At 42.9% G+C, this 13,320-nt stretch overlaps 1 protein-coding gene across 14 annotated transcripts in view; it reads right to left on the bottom strand.

The window, feature by feature from the left end:
* Positions 1-3,023, bottom strand: part of LOC104587759 (pyruvate kinase 1, cytosolic-like) — a 33,407-nt gene extending 30,384 nt beyond the window's left edge. For 10 of the 14 annotated variants that reach the window (XM_088886413.1, XM_088886409.1, XM_088886412.1 and 7 more), the window contains exon 1: positions 2,764-3,022. The gene's annotated coding sequence lies outside the window, so the exon portion shown is untranslated. Of the gene's footprint in view, positions 1-2,290; positions 2,391-2,763 lie in introns of all 14 variants that reach the window. The other 4 variants (XM_088886414.1, XM_088886415.1, XM_088886405.1 and 1 more) reach the window with 3 other exon arrangements.
* Positions 3,024-13,320: the final 10,297 nt, after the last annotated feature.

Below are 13,320 nucleotides of genomic sequence, written 5' to 3' on the forward strand. Positions count from 1 at the left end.
ATTTTTATCCAATAACAAAACAAGGTCAGCTCATGATCTTGGTTTAAAGGTGTATTTTGTTATTTATAATGATCTGTCTGCCCCAGTCATTATGAACTGAGAACAAGAGATGGAGAGAAGCCAATAATGATCTGTCTACCCCAGCCATTATCTTATATACTCGTAAAAAAGATTGATTACAAAGACTAAAAACACCCTTAATGGGGCGGATACTGTTCATAACATAAAAATAGCTCCAAAAAAACAACATAAACTAATAGGCCTTGGGTCCAATTACACTAAGGATCCAATAACACTGACTAATGATTATAAAGAAAGAAGATTATAAGAAACTGCTGTATCTCAGCAATATCAACAATAGGTCTGGACAGAACATACAAACTGGCACTCCTTCAAGTTTCTATTCTTCTTTTCTATATTCTTCAATGACTGATTTGACTTAGAAGGCATCCTGATGAGCTGGACAAATTCTCTAAATGTATTGGTATTATTTGGGATCAGTTCAAGGATCAATGTGATTGTGTAATTTTTTAATCTCCCTCAGGAGTCTACGAGTTGTTATTACCATGTGTTATCCTGTAGAACACAGGAACCCAGCCCATAAGAGAGCTACTGTGTCCACATTTTTGTGAATCACCAGCTTTTCCGATCTATCAAAAGTTTTCCAAAGCTCCTTCCAAATAGCCCAACAGTTTTCAAAGGGAATCAAAGATCACAAAACATCTCATTTGTAGGAATTTGGGACAGGCCATCCTTTGTTTCAGTGTTTTGGTGTCTCTAGCATTGCACTTGGGGTTTTTGGTTAGGTAAAGGTGGAAAAGGAAGAAGGGAGGGATGTAAAGTTGGAGAGAATTGGGGGGTGGGGGTGGGGGTCGTTAATCTGTTTTTTGGTAGAGTTATTATTTAAAACTACCCTTCCCTTTTTGGTCAATTCTCATAGTCACCCTTACTTTTTCAAACCTCCAAAGAACCCCCTGTCAGATATTGCTGCTAGGACACATAAATGGTTTCGGTGAAGTCTTTATAAAATCCCAGTTACTCCATTCAAAAGTAAGACTAAAGTTGGGTGGTTTCGGTTTATGGTTCTAACACCCATGATCTTGTATATACGGCCCAGTTCTACAACTTCCTTCAGATTTCAAGCTTCCTAACTAAAACCTAGTTTTGTTAATCTTTGTAGCTCTCTCTCTCTCCTAAAGCCGATGGTAGAGAATTTTTTAATTGAGCTCACATCTTCTGTGACTACAGTCAAACCCTTTTTTAACTCTACAATACCTGTCAGTTGCAGCCCATCTCCTAGTCTAGAAATGCTAATACCAAGCTATCTTGGGCCAATATTTGTTGAACCAAGAAACAATGGGAATTGACATGCTGTATCCAAGTGATTTGGCACCTAGAAGAGCATATTCTCATGGAGATGCATAGTTAATCTCTTGACTAGTCTCCTCTCCTTTTTTCTTCCCCTTCTTTTTCTTTTTTTTTTTTTTACTTGTTACGCACAGTTGAATCTTTTACAGTCGTGATTAGTCTCTTCATCTTGGAGATCTCTTCTGAATTTGGATCTTATGACAGGCAACTTGAGGATAGAGAATAAAAACTCCAGCCCTTTTATTTCTCTTTTCTGTTTTAATCCTTTTTTTCCTCTTCTTTACTAATTAGATGACAACCTTTGCACTTACAATAGATTTTGGCTTGTATTCCTCTCATTTTATCAAGTGGCTTAGAACTGTGAGAGAAAATTAATTAGAGAAGCAAAGTCTACGGTTTTAGTAGCATTATGAAGGCATCAATGGATGGTTCTTTTTTTATCAAGATTGGATCCAATCCATTGTCTTCTCCGTTCATGTTATTGGGTTGGAAAGACATCCTTTAATCTTCTAGTAAAATAGTTCAAAAAGATTAGTGCTGAGATAACATAGAGGTTATGTGTCCCACTCTTAACAATTGGTTGGATGAATTGGCCCGAGAGGGATCCAAGACTCTTGGTGATCCATTAGTTTCCATGATTGCCCGATCTAGTGAAGTGGAATACACTCTGCTGTTAGTCTTTTTCTGGTGATCTGATCCAGTTGTGTTTCAGATTATTTTTTCTTTTTTTTTTACTGTTCTGTTTCAGAATTTTAATAATGTTAACCTTAACAGTTAGTGTATGATATTGTGACAAAAACGAAAAGCTTTAAGTAACTGCATATGCATCCATAAAAGAAAAAGAAACTGCATGTATATGCAACAGTTTGCATCAGATATCTGTCAAGAAGAAGATATAGAAAGTGAATGCAACAATCCATACAGAGAAGCTTTCAGTAAATGCCTAAATGGGCAGTTGGACTTGAAACTCCAGAATAGTATCTAACTCTGATTTCCAAACTGCTCTGAGAAAAATGAAACTGCTGAATGACAGAAAAAAAAATACTCTCATTTGGCCAGATCTGTGTGTATAATAGAATTCATAACTGATGAAAAATTACAATTGTACTCCTTTAAGTAAAAAACTAAAAGATTTAAAAAAAATCAAGATCATCAGTTCCGAAACTAGAGATAGAATAAGGGAAAACAAAAATTGCTAGAGAAAGAAACTTTTGTCTAGAGAATAAGGGAAATCAAGATCAGTTCCGAAACTAAAAGATTTAAACTAAAAACAAAAATTGCTAGAATGAGCATCTTTTGATGAAGAAATTATTGTCTGTAGATGATTGTAATGGATGCTTAAAAGATGAGAAAGAAACTAGAGATAGAATAAGGGAAAATAGTAAAAAAACCCACCTTGAGAATGGCAGAGGAGGAAGATGGTCGGCTGGTTCTCACTTCTCACTGTTCACTGCCGCTGAAATTTCTCCTCTCTTGCTTGAACGGACAGAGGTCGCCCAGAGAATGGCCCAGAAATTTTCTCCTCTCTTGCTTGAACGGACAGAAGTCTACTATCTTTCTTTCTCGTGAAGAAGCTTGTCGTCTTCGGAAATTTTCTGCAAGGTTTTCTCTGGAAAGAGAACCCTCCTATCTTGTCGAACAGGAAAGACTTCGCGCGGGAGAGAAAATATTTTACTCTCCCGCGTTAGACCGGTTTGTTGTAAAATCCACCGGTTCATTAAACGATTAGATCGGTTCATTATAAAATCCGTCGAGTCTATTAATATAAACTGCCGCGGCAGCATTTAAAACCGCCGCCTCAGATATCCTTATAGCGGCGGTCAAAAAGAATGCCTCCAACTGTTGGTTGTAAAGTTTCCCTACATTTGACATCAACTCCAAATTTTCAAGTCTGCAAGAATAATTGACTCAGATAAGAAATTGTTATCAATATTTTATGCATGTAAATGCACATTTTAAACAAGGTATAAGTGTGTTTCCAAGTTGTTGTGCCAATCAAGAAATAGAGAGTATGGATTCTATACACTTATAGATAGTCCTAAAATCTACATGACTCATTTTTGTTTTTATAGTTAACCCATAAGTTAATTTCATAGTTACAAGGGTGACAAAGCAAGGCCAAGGAATAGGGTACCACTTTGTTGCCTAAGCACTTATTAGGTCACCTGGCTCCAGATAGGAAGTAGCTTTTAGACAAAATGACCCTTGAGCTTTGGTTAGCTAGGCCAAGTCACAGACCATGCTTGGAAAATCCTTTGATGAGCTATAACCATAGAAAACACTTCAGTAAGAGCAGTGCATTGTGCTTCAAGAAAAAAAAGGTTAAACAAGTGATGATGAAGAATAAGTTAGTTCGTGGATGTTGGACGATAGAGGAGAGCTTTGAAAGTTGAAGCACTAAGGAGTTCTTGTAATCAGGGGTGTGCTGAGCTTGAAGATTGGGGAAGTAAAGAAGGCAACTATGTTGTTAAAGGACATTGAAGTGATTGACTGGTTTAAGGAGTTTATTAGTGAACCAAGTGCTAAAGTGAAACAACCAAACTAGGAGTAGTACGGCACTGAAGAAGGTAAAAGATACGTGTTAGAATTCAAGAGGAATACCAAAGGCTTATATATGGAAGCAATTGGTTTGCTTCCTTGAAGGAAGACGAGCAATTGGTTTGCTTCCTTGAAGGAAGACGAGCAAGGTTGGAAGGATGTAAGTGCATTGCTATTAATGGAGTTTGTTTCACACTTGGGGGCATTCTTTATTTGGATATTGAGAAGGGGGAAGTTAAAGTTGGTTAATCGGATTTTGGTTTCCATTAACCAAGAATCCCATGTTGTTTTTTCAGATTAATGTGGGGACTAGGGAAAGTTTATCTTCCTGGGTAATTCATGATACCCATCTCCTAGACCAAAGGGAAAAGTTTTCAACACTTGAATGGGACAAAAATGCCCCTTTTAATAATGGATTTTTATGGATAAAATGGCCATTTTCTTTTCTTTTTTTTACTTGGAAAATAAAAGAACATGGGTAAATACACTTACCTGGATAAGTGTTTCCTAGGAAAAACTTACCTAGGTAATTGCATTTACCCAAGTAATTAAGTAACTTACTAAAAAGCGAACAAGACCTGGCAACAGCAAAAATGGAGGGTTAGAGAGAAAAAAAAATACAAGAAACAAGAGTTCGTGGCCTTGACAAAGAGCAATGGATAGAGTAGGTTGATAACATATACTAGAAGGGAAGAGTGGGAAAACAAATATGTAATTCAAGTTAAAAGTCAGATTAACGACTGAAAAAGGATTGTCGACCTACTAATACTTCATTTGAAGTTAAAAGGATTGTTCATTATAACCCCCTTTGAGAGTTGTAAAGTTGTGTTATAACCGAGTTCGGCCTATACTGCTACAAGGTCATGCCCTTCGGACTGAAAAATGCTGGGGCGACCTTCCAAAGACTCGTGAATAAGCTATTTCAGCCCTTAATTGGCATGAAGATAGAATGTTATGTAGACAACATGGTCGTCAAGACACAGTTTTCACATGAATTAATACAAGACTTGCATTCTGTCTTCCAAATTCTGCGTCAATTTAGCATGAAACTAAACCCAAACAAGTGTATCTTTGGTATCATCTCGGGTAAGTTCCTAGGGTACATCGTCAACCGGCGCGATATTGAGGCCAACCCGAACAAAATAAAATCCATCCTAGACATGAGACCACCCCGAAAAGTAAAAGAGGTTCAGAGGCTAAATGACAGGATAACCACTCTGAGTCGCTTCATGTCCAAGTCAGCAGACCGTTGCCTACCCTTCTTCAAGGCAATAAAAGGCAAAGGGTTCGAGTGGAACCCAAACTGCCAGCTCGCATTTGACGATCTCAAGAAATACCTCGCCAGCATCCAGTGTTGACCCGACCCGAAGAGGGCGATGTTTTAGAATTGTACCTCTCGACAAGCAACGAAGTGGTCAGTTCGGTACTGATAAAGGAAGCAGATCGGGTCCAACGACCCATCTACTATGTTAGTAAGATATTGCAGGGAGCAGAAACAAGATATCCAGAGATAGAAAAGCTAGCCTGTGCGCTGGTCACTGCGGCCCGCAAACTCCGCCCGTATTTCCAAGCTCATACCATCATCGTCCTCACCGACAAACCCTTGAGGCAAATACTACTCAGGCCCGAGGTCTCTGGACGATTGACGAAGTGGGCCATCAAACTCAGTGAATACGATCTCCAGTACAAGCCTCGAACCGCCATCAAAGCTCAAGCCTTGGCAGATTTTGTTGCAAAATGCACGTTCAGCTCCGAGGTCCTCAGCCCGATTGAGCACGAGGCTCCCAGTTCGGGTGAGCTCGGTGCTCCCAGGCCGGCTGAGTCCAAGCCCTGTGAGGTCGCACCCAGTTCGGTATCTCTCCTGGTTAGGCCAAGCGCGAACTGTGATGAAGAGCCCTGGATCCTTCACGCAGATGGCTCCTCAAACCAGCAAGGCAGCAGAGCCGGTGTAGTTCTCCGCGGTCCGAGTGGCACGAAACTGGAGTACGCACTACGCTTTGAGTTCGCGGCATCCAACAATGAAGCAGAATACGAGGCGTTGATAGCCAGGCTAGCCCTGGCGCAAGAAGTAAAGGCAAAACACATAGTTATCTGCAGCGACTCCCAGCTCATGGTCAACCAAGTTACAGGGGAATATGAAGCCCGCGAGCCAGCTATGATCGCCTACTTGGCAAAGGTAAAAGAAGCATTGCTTAACTTCCAATCACACTTCATCAAGCAAATCCCGAGGTCAGAGAACACTGAGGCCGGCGCCCTGTCCCGGCTAGCCAGCACCAGTGACAACACCATGAGAACTGTGTACATAGAAGAGTTACCTCGGCCTAGCATTCTCCGGGGGGCAGAGGAGGTCGCTCCTGTCGCCCAAGCAAAACCGAGCTGGATTGATCCACTCGCGAGCTTCCTGCTACATGGAACCCTCCCCGAAGAACGCAACGCCACTAGGAGGGTAGAGCGTCAGACAGCCAAATACGTCATGATAGACGGACGGCTGTACCGAAGATCCTACACGCTCCCCTACCTGCGCTACTTGCGACCTCCCGAAGCCGAGCTCGTACTCTGCGACATTCATGAAGGCCTATGTGGCGGACACTTGGGGGACAGGGCCGTTGCTCAGAAAGCACTACGACAGGAGTATTATTGGCCAACAATGAAAACATATGTCTTCGGGCTAATCAATAAATGCGAGAAGTGCCAAAAGCACGCCAATATCCATCATCAGCCCGCTGCCGACCTCAAGTACCTCACCAGCCCACGACCCTTCGCACAATGGGGTATCGACCTGCTCAGACCATTCCCGCCAGCAACAGGAGGAAGTAAGTTCCTAGTAGTGGCGGTAGACTACACCAAGTGGGTTGAAGCTAAAACTCTCGTAACCATCATAGCTCGAAATGTCCAGAACTTCTTCTAGAAGAACATAGTGTGCCGCTTCGGGCTACCTTGGGTGCTGATCTCCGACAACGGCAAGCATTTTGAAGACGTCAAATTCTAAGAGTGGTCGCGCTTCGGGCTTCACGTCGGTCGCGCACCCACAAGCAAACAGTCAAGCAGAAGTCACGAACAGAGCTATCCTTCGCGGACTAAAAGCCAACTAGACCGAGCTAAAGAACTATGGGCGGAGGCAGTCATCCCAGCCGAGCTAGACCGAGCTAAAGGACTAAAAGCTAGGCTAGACCGAGCTAAAGGATTACAGAGAAGACCGCCACTAGAGAAACCCCTTCAACCTCACTTACGGCACGGAGGCAGTCATCCCAGCCGAAATCGAGATCCCCTCACTTCGGTTGGAAGCATACAATGACAATACTAATAACGACGAGCTACGTACCAACCTCGACCTACTTGACGAGGCGAGGGACCACGCATACATCAGAACCGCAGCATACCAGCAAAGGGTAGCTCGGTACTACAACGCCAGAGTTAAGAAACGAGACTTTCGCGTCGGCGACCTGGTCCTCCGCAAAATCATGGTACCCAAACCCGACGTTGGAAAACTCGGGCCGAACTGGGAAGGACCCTACCGAGTGAAGAGAGAACTCGGGGGAGCGTACGAGCTCGAGACCCTGGAAGGTAAGCAGATACCCCGGGAATGGAACATCGTCAACTTAAGACGGTTTTACTTATAAGTTATCAAACTAAGCAAGCCATGAGCCACTGTCGAACTAGCAAAAACCTCGGCACCCTAAGGCCCAGAATGCCGAGCTAACAAGGACCTCGGCACCAAAAGGGGCAGAATGCCGAGCTAAAGATGACCTCGGCACCTCATCGATGAAAGCAATCTGCACAAGTATGGATCCCGAGGCGGAGAACAGATCGGACACATAGCCTTACTATGTTAACTCACCTCGGGGCACAAGTCTAGCAGCTCGGGTATAGTCACTTCGACAAATGGAGAATATTTGCACAACACATTTGAATAGAAAAAATACTTCATTGCTAAATGTTTGCTTTACAGTGTTAAAAAAAAAAACAAACAAAAAACACAAACGAGCTCACAAGCCCAGAGGTCAATCTTCCTCGCCTTCAGAAGGGACTTTGACAACACCCGAAGGACCCGCTTCATCTTCGGAAACCGCATCATCATCAGCTACGGCAGCCATCTCCTTAGTGATGCGTGAGGTGGTTATGGCGCTGATATCGAGGTTGGGGTACGTGTTCCTTATCATCCATCGGCTCAACTTGAAACCCCGTCTGTACGAGCCCACCATCATATCATCAAAGTGTGGCGAGGCGATATAATCCTCAACGGCCTGAGAAAAGATCAGCGTCTTCTCCCTAATTTCTTCTTGAAGGTACTCAACCTGGTGCTCCAAGTCCAACTTCAGATCGGCCATATGTCTCACCACCATTCCTAAGGCCTCTTTGTCCCTCTGAGACCTCGATAGCTCAGCCCGCGCAGCACGAGAAGCCGCCTCGGCAGCTTTTGCCCGTCTCAAGCGTCTCTCCGCCTGGATCGCTAAGAAGTGGATAGAGGAGTTCACCTGCCAGAACGAGGATGAATCAGCTCGGCAAAAAAAAAAAAACCCACTCCGACGTACTACCATGGCGTGAGTTGCAGCTCGAGCACCTATCAGATTGGTAGGGAGATCGGCCCACTGCGCGACCTCCTCATAACAAGTGGCGGCCTTGCTTTTTCGGAGAGCATAGCCCGGCGTCAGCACGCTCCCAATCCCACCGTGGCTCCCCAAGCCCGAAGGCGTAGCCCGAGTATAGGCAGAGTCAGCATAGGGAGCCCTTGCCGCCTCCTGAACTGAAGGGGGCACCTCGGGTTCCCCAGGAGGCTCCGTCCTCAGTACCTCGGGCTCCTTCACCCGGGAAGGATCAGTGCGAACTCGCTTAGCGGCTTGCTTCTTCCGCTTCATGCCAGCAAACAAGTTCGCACCTCGAGTCTTGTCTGCCTCCATAACACCTACAAAAAGGAGCTCGGCGTCAAAAGACAGGAATAAAAGCAGAAACAAGTATCTTTATCTGAGCAAGAAACCTACCCGAACTTAGACCGACCTGAATGAGTTTATCCTCCGTCAGATAGGCTTCGCATTTTAGCCCAAGCTTGGCCCAGTCCCAGAGGCCCTTCACTGTGTCTTCATCTAAAACAACACCAGGATCAGGAGCAGCCAAACCCCACTCAGTAGGAAATGGCCACCCCGTAGCACTTTGAACCACGAAGTAGTCCCGCTTCCACGCCGGAACCTTGTTTGGGAGATCGTGTAAGAGCTTGAAGCTCGGGCGAGGTGACAAGTAGTACGCCCTCCTACGCTCGGGCATAGAGTTCGGGTGAAACTGACCTATAGTGACGCCGAAGTGATTCATAACCTCGACGATTAGGGGATGGAAGGGAAGGTGTAGCCCAACAACAAGCTGCTCCCGGAATATCATGATCTCATCCGGACCGTGCTCCCAAGGAAAGTCGCCCGAGAGTAAAAAGTAAGTATACTCCCCGGGCAGGTTGTACTGGACGATGAGGGACCAAAGACTTTCGGACGTCATAGTAGAGGGTCTGAACTTATCTGGCAACCGACCTCAACGAGAGGTGGATGCCAAACTACCCGAGGTGACTCGGCCTACGGGCTCAAACTCGAGCTCTACCTCGGGCCTCGCCTCGGACTCACTAAGGTTGTCGGGGTCAGCAGCTCGGTTCGTAGAACCAACGTCTGACCCCCCCTAGAGGGCTATCCGTGCTACTAAAACTAGACGCCGAAAACAAAGAAGGCTGAGAACTCACCAGGAAAAGCTACCGAGCTACGAACGAGTGACCGAACTACAAACGAGTGACGCGAGCTGGCCGGCTTGGACGTGAGCTCAAGGAACAAACGCTGAAGGATAATAGAAGAAAGTGACTGGGGTCTCCCACTATTTAAAGCCACTGTACCCGCGCATCAACGGCCAAGATCGAAACCATTCAATGGCTCCCCGCAAAGTCAGCTGCGCACTCCCCGACGAAAAGACACTTTGGCGTGCACGTTCGAAAATTCGAAATTGTTTGGCGCACACGTTCAAAAATTTAAAAATTTGAAAATCGTTGGCGCGTGTGAGCCACACGCAGCCCGGGACTGACCCCTGGTCGAGCCAAGCCAACCCCGGTTGAGCCGAGAACACAAGCAGACTAGACCAGAAAAGTTCCTGATCAAGGCCAAACTGTCCCGGGGCAAATCCACCTGTCATCCCGTGAACTCCCCACGCCGGGTCAAGACCCCGAGCATGGGGAGTGGGGGGCAATTGATGGAGGAAGATTTAACCCGACCCCTTGGCCATGCGACACGTGGAAACAACCGAGGGTGACCTGGCAAAAATGCCAGCTCGGCACGGCAGCAGGCCCACAACCCGAGCTCCGAACTAAAGAGCCGAGCTCCCTCGAAGGAACCTGCAACCCGAGCTCCGAACTAAAGAGTTCCGAGCTCTCCCTTTGAGGTCCTGAGCCTTACAAGGAGCACCAAAGGCAAAAAACCCGAACTGCCCGCGTAGGGACAGTTCGGGCCATACTTCTATCCGAACTCAAGACTTCACCTCGCGCACCACTTCGGCTCCAAGTCGCCTGACTGAACAGACCGTACCTAACGCCCAGGAGACCGTACCCGGAGGCGGCGCACCTGACTGATTAGGGGACCGACACATGATAGCCACCATCCAACGGCCACCTGCCACCGCCATCCTAGACGGACAGAGGCGGCTCTGGCAACTAACAGTGGAGGTTATGACACCCGAACTGGCAACTAGCTATGGAGGTTATGACACCCGAACTGGCAACTGGCAGTGGAGATTATGACACCCGAACTGGCAACTGGGCAGTGGAGATTATGACACCCGAACTGGCAACTGGCAGAGAAAGTGACCCGATCTGGCAGAGGGAGTGACCCGATCTGGCAAAAGTAATGATGCCCGAACTGGCAGAGGCATGGAAGTGAGTGTACAGGGTAATTATAAAAGGCCCCCATCCCACAAAGAAGAGGGTATGTGATTCTTGCGTTTTCTGGTCTTAGAATTTCTCATTTCCCTTGCCTTTTGAAGAACACTAACTTGAGCTTCGGAGTGTTCTAACCGGGTTCCTCCCCGAAAATCTCCATTTTCCTCCTTGTCTCAGGCACCTCCGGTCTCGTCAGAAGCTAGGTAACCGGCAGCTAGGACAAACCGGATCGCACACCATTAGGTGTCATCCCTTTGCGCTTAAAAAATCACTTACCTCTTAGGTGCCTTCTTTTAATACCTTGAAAATCGAACCTTCATCCATAAATCAAATGAGTAAGGGGTGTTCTATAGTGTGGATGAGAAATTGGGTGGCGTGGACTACTTCACGTCACATTACTATAGCAAGGACCAATCTACAGTTGTTCTGAAATGTGGACGTGTGGACAAGACCAATCCACACCCATAGTGGCATTCTAGTCCACACCACACATTTTGATTCCATATATCTCATATACAATTTATGAAATGATCTATACAGAGTTTATCATAAATGTCTATTTTTTGTATTTTATATGATAAATAAATTGAAAAAGACATCAATAAATTAATATTAACCAATAGATATTAATTTTAATAAAAAATATATAGTAAAATAATTAAAAATAAAATTATTACTTTATTGATAAAAATATTAAAAAAATAATATTTAAATAAATGAAAATAAGTGAAAAAGGAGCATCATCGAGATTGTGCTAGAATTAACATTAAAAGTTAATATTTTAAAATTTAAAAATTAAAAAGAAATAAAAATATGTAAAGAATATGTGTTGTATCAAAATAGTGTGAAAATGTTGTAGACCAACCACATCCACAAGATATATGCGTTGTTGAGATTTTGGTTTGTGGAAGAAGACGGTCTATGATATACCGTGGACTAGTCCTATCCACAGCCAACTGAATGCTATGACCATCCAGTAGCATGGACCAAAACAGACCATCCACAAGATGACTACGATTTCGAACACCACCTAAATTGAGCATATTACCCCTTAATTTTTCCCAAACTTATGAAATATACCAACACAACAACCGCTAATTGTATATAGAAATTATGGAGAATGCCACCATATTACCCCCACCCGTTTTATACAAAGAATTTATAGAATATGCCACTATCGAGTGTGAGACTCCATTATCCTTTCACATCTTCGACCATGAGGTCGATACTTTCATCAAATGTCATTTGTTGTCAAGCCAGTTTAGTCTTACCATTTAACTCACATTTAAATATTTAATTAGGTATTAACTCGTTCAAACCATATGTTATAACTTATGAGAATTATATACTATTTATTTGATTAATATTAATTAATTATGTAATTAAATAACTATTCAACTATTTTTAAGTAATAATTGAATTATTTATTTATTTATTTAAATATTAAATATTTATTTAACATTATTTATTTAATATGTTAGAAATTATTTAATATTAATTAATTAATTAAAAAGTAAGTATGTAATAATACTTTTGTTTTTAAATTCTCAAATAATTACATTTATATTAATTATATATTATTATTGATTAGCTATTGGTGGTTTGAACATTTTGATATTTTATTCAATCAATTCACATTTTCTTCTACAAATTAATTCATTTTTTTATTCTTTCCTAATCACTTCACCTTTTCAAAACAATTAGACCCCATTTGCTTTTTGGTAAGTTGTCTATCCGAGTAAATGCAATTACTTGGGTAAGGTTTTCCTAGGAAACACTTACCCGGGTAAATGCATTTATCCATATTCTTTTGTTTCCCAAGTAAATAAGGCATTGACCATTTTAGCCATAAAAATCCATTATTAAAAAGGATATTTTTGTCCCATTCAAGTATTGACAACTTTCCCCAAGGTGGAAAAGTTATTTACCCACGTAGAAGATGTATCCAGGAAAATAAACTTTCCCTATCCCCATATAAATCTGAGAAAAGAACATGGGATTCTTGATCAATCCTATTAACCAACTTTCCCTCAAATCCAAAAGAAAGAATGCCCCTTATTATCCATAATATAAAGGGTAAAATCGTTAATTATCATTTTTTAAGGGATAATAGCATATAGAGGCAACTTTTGGGGCGCTGCGCCGTGAACAAATGGTAAGAAGAAGATGATTAACATGTCTTTGCCCTTTATTAATATTATTTTTAAAAAGTTAACCTATTTTTATAATTTTTTTAAAAATATTATTTTTATTGATATTAAACCCCAATAGTTGCCCTTATATGCTATTACTTAATCATTCAGATCTTAGATCAATATTAAGGAAATTTAAAAATATCACAACTTTTATTCAGAGGTGAATTACCTTCTATGCTTACAGATTAGTGCTAATAACGAACAGATCAGGTGTTTAATTTGGTGCACTTTCAATCAGCCACGCGATCATCCTACGTGGCAGAATTGTTGCAGGTTGTATAGGAAAATTCCCCGATTGACCCGAATATATATTTTTCATAGAAT

The sequence above is a fragment of the Nelumbo nucifera genome, chromosome 4 (genome assembly GCF_055504915.1).
Source record: "Nelumbo nucifera cultivar China Antique chromosome 4, China Antique-T2T, whole genome shotgun sequence".
Lineage (NCBI taxonomy): Eukaryota > Viridiplantae > Streptophyta > Magnoliopsida > Proteales > Nelumbonaceae > Nelumbo > Nelumbo nucifera.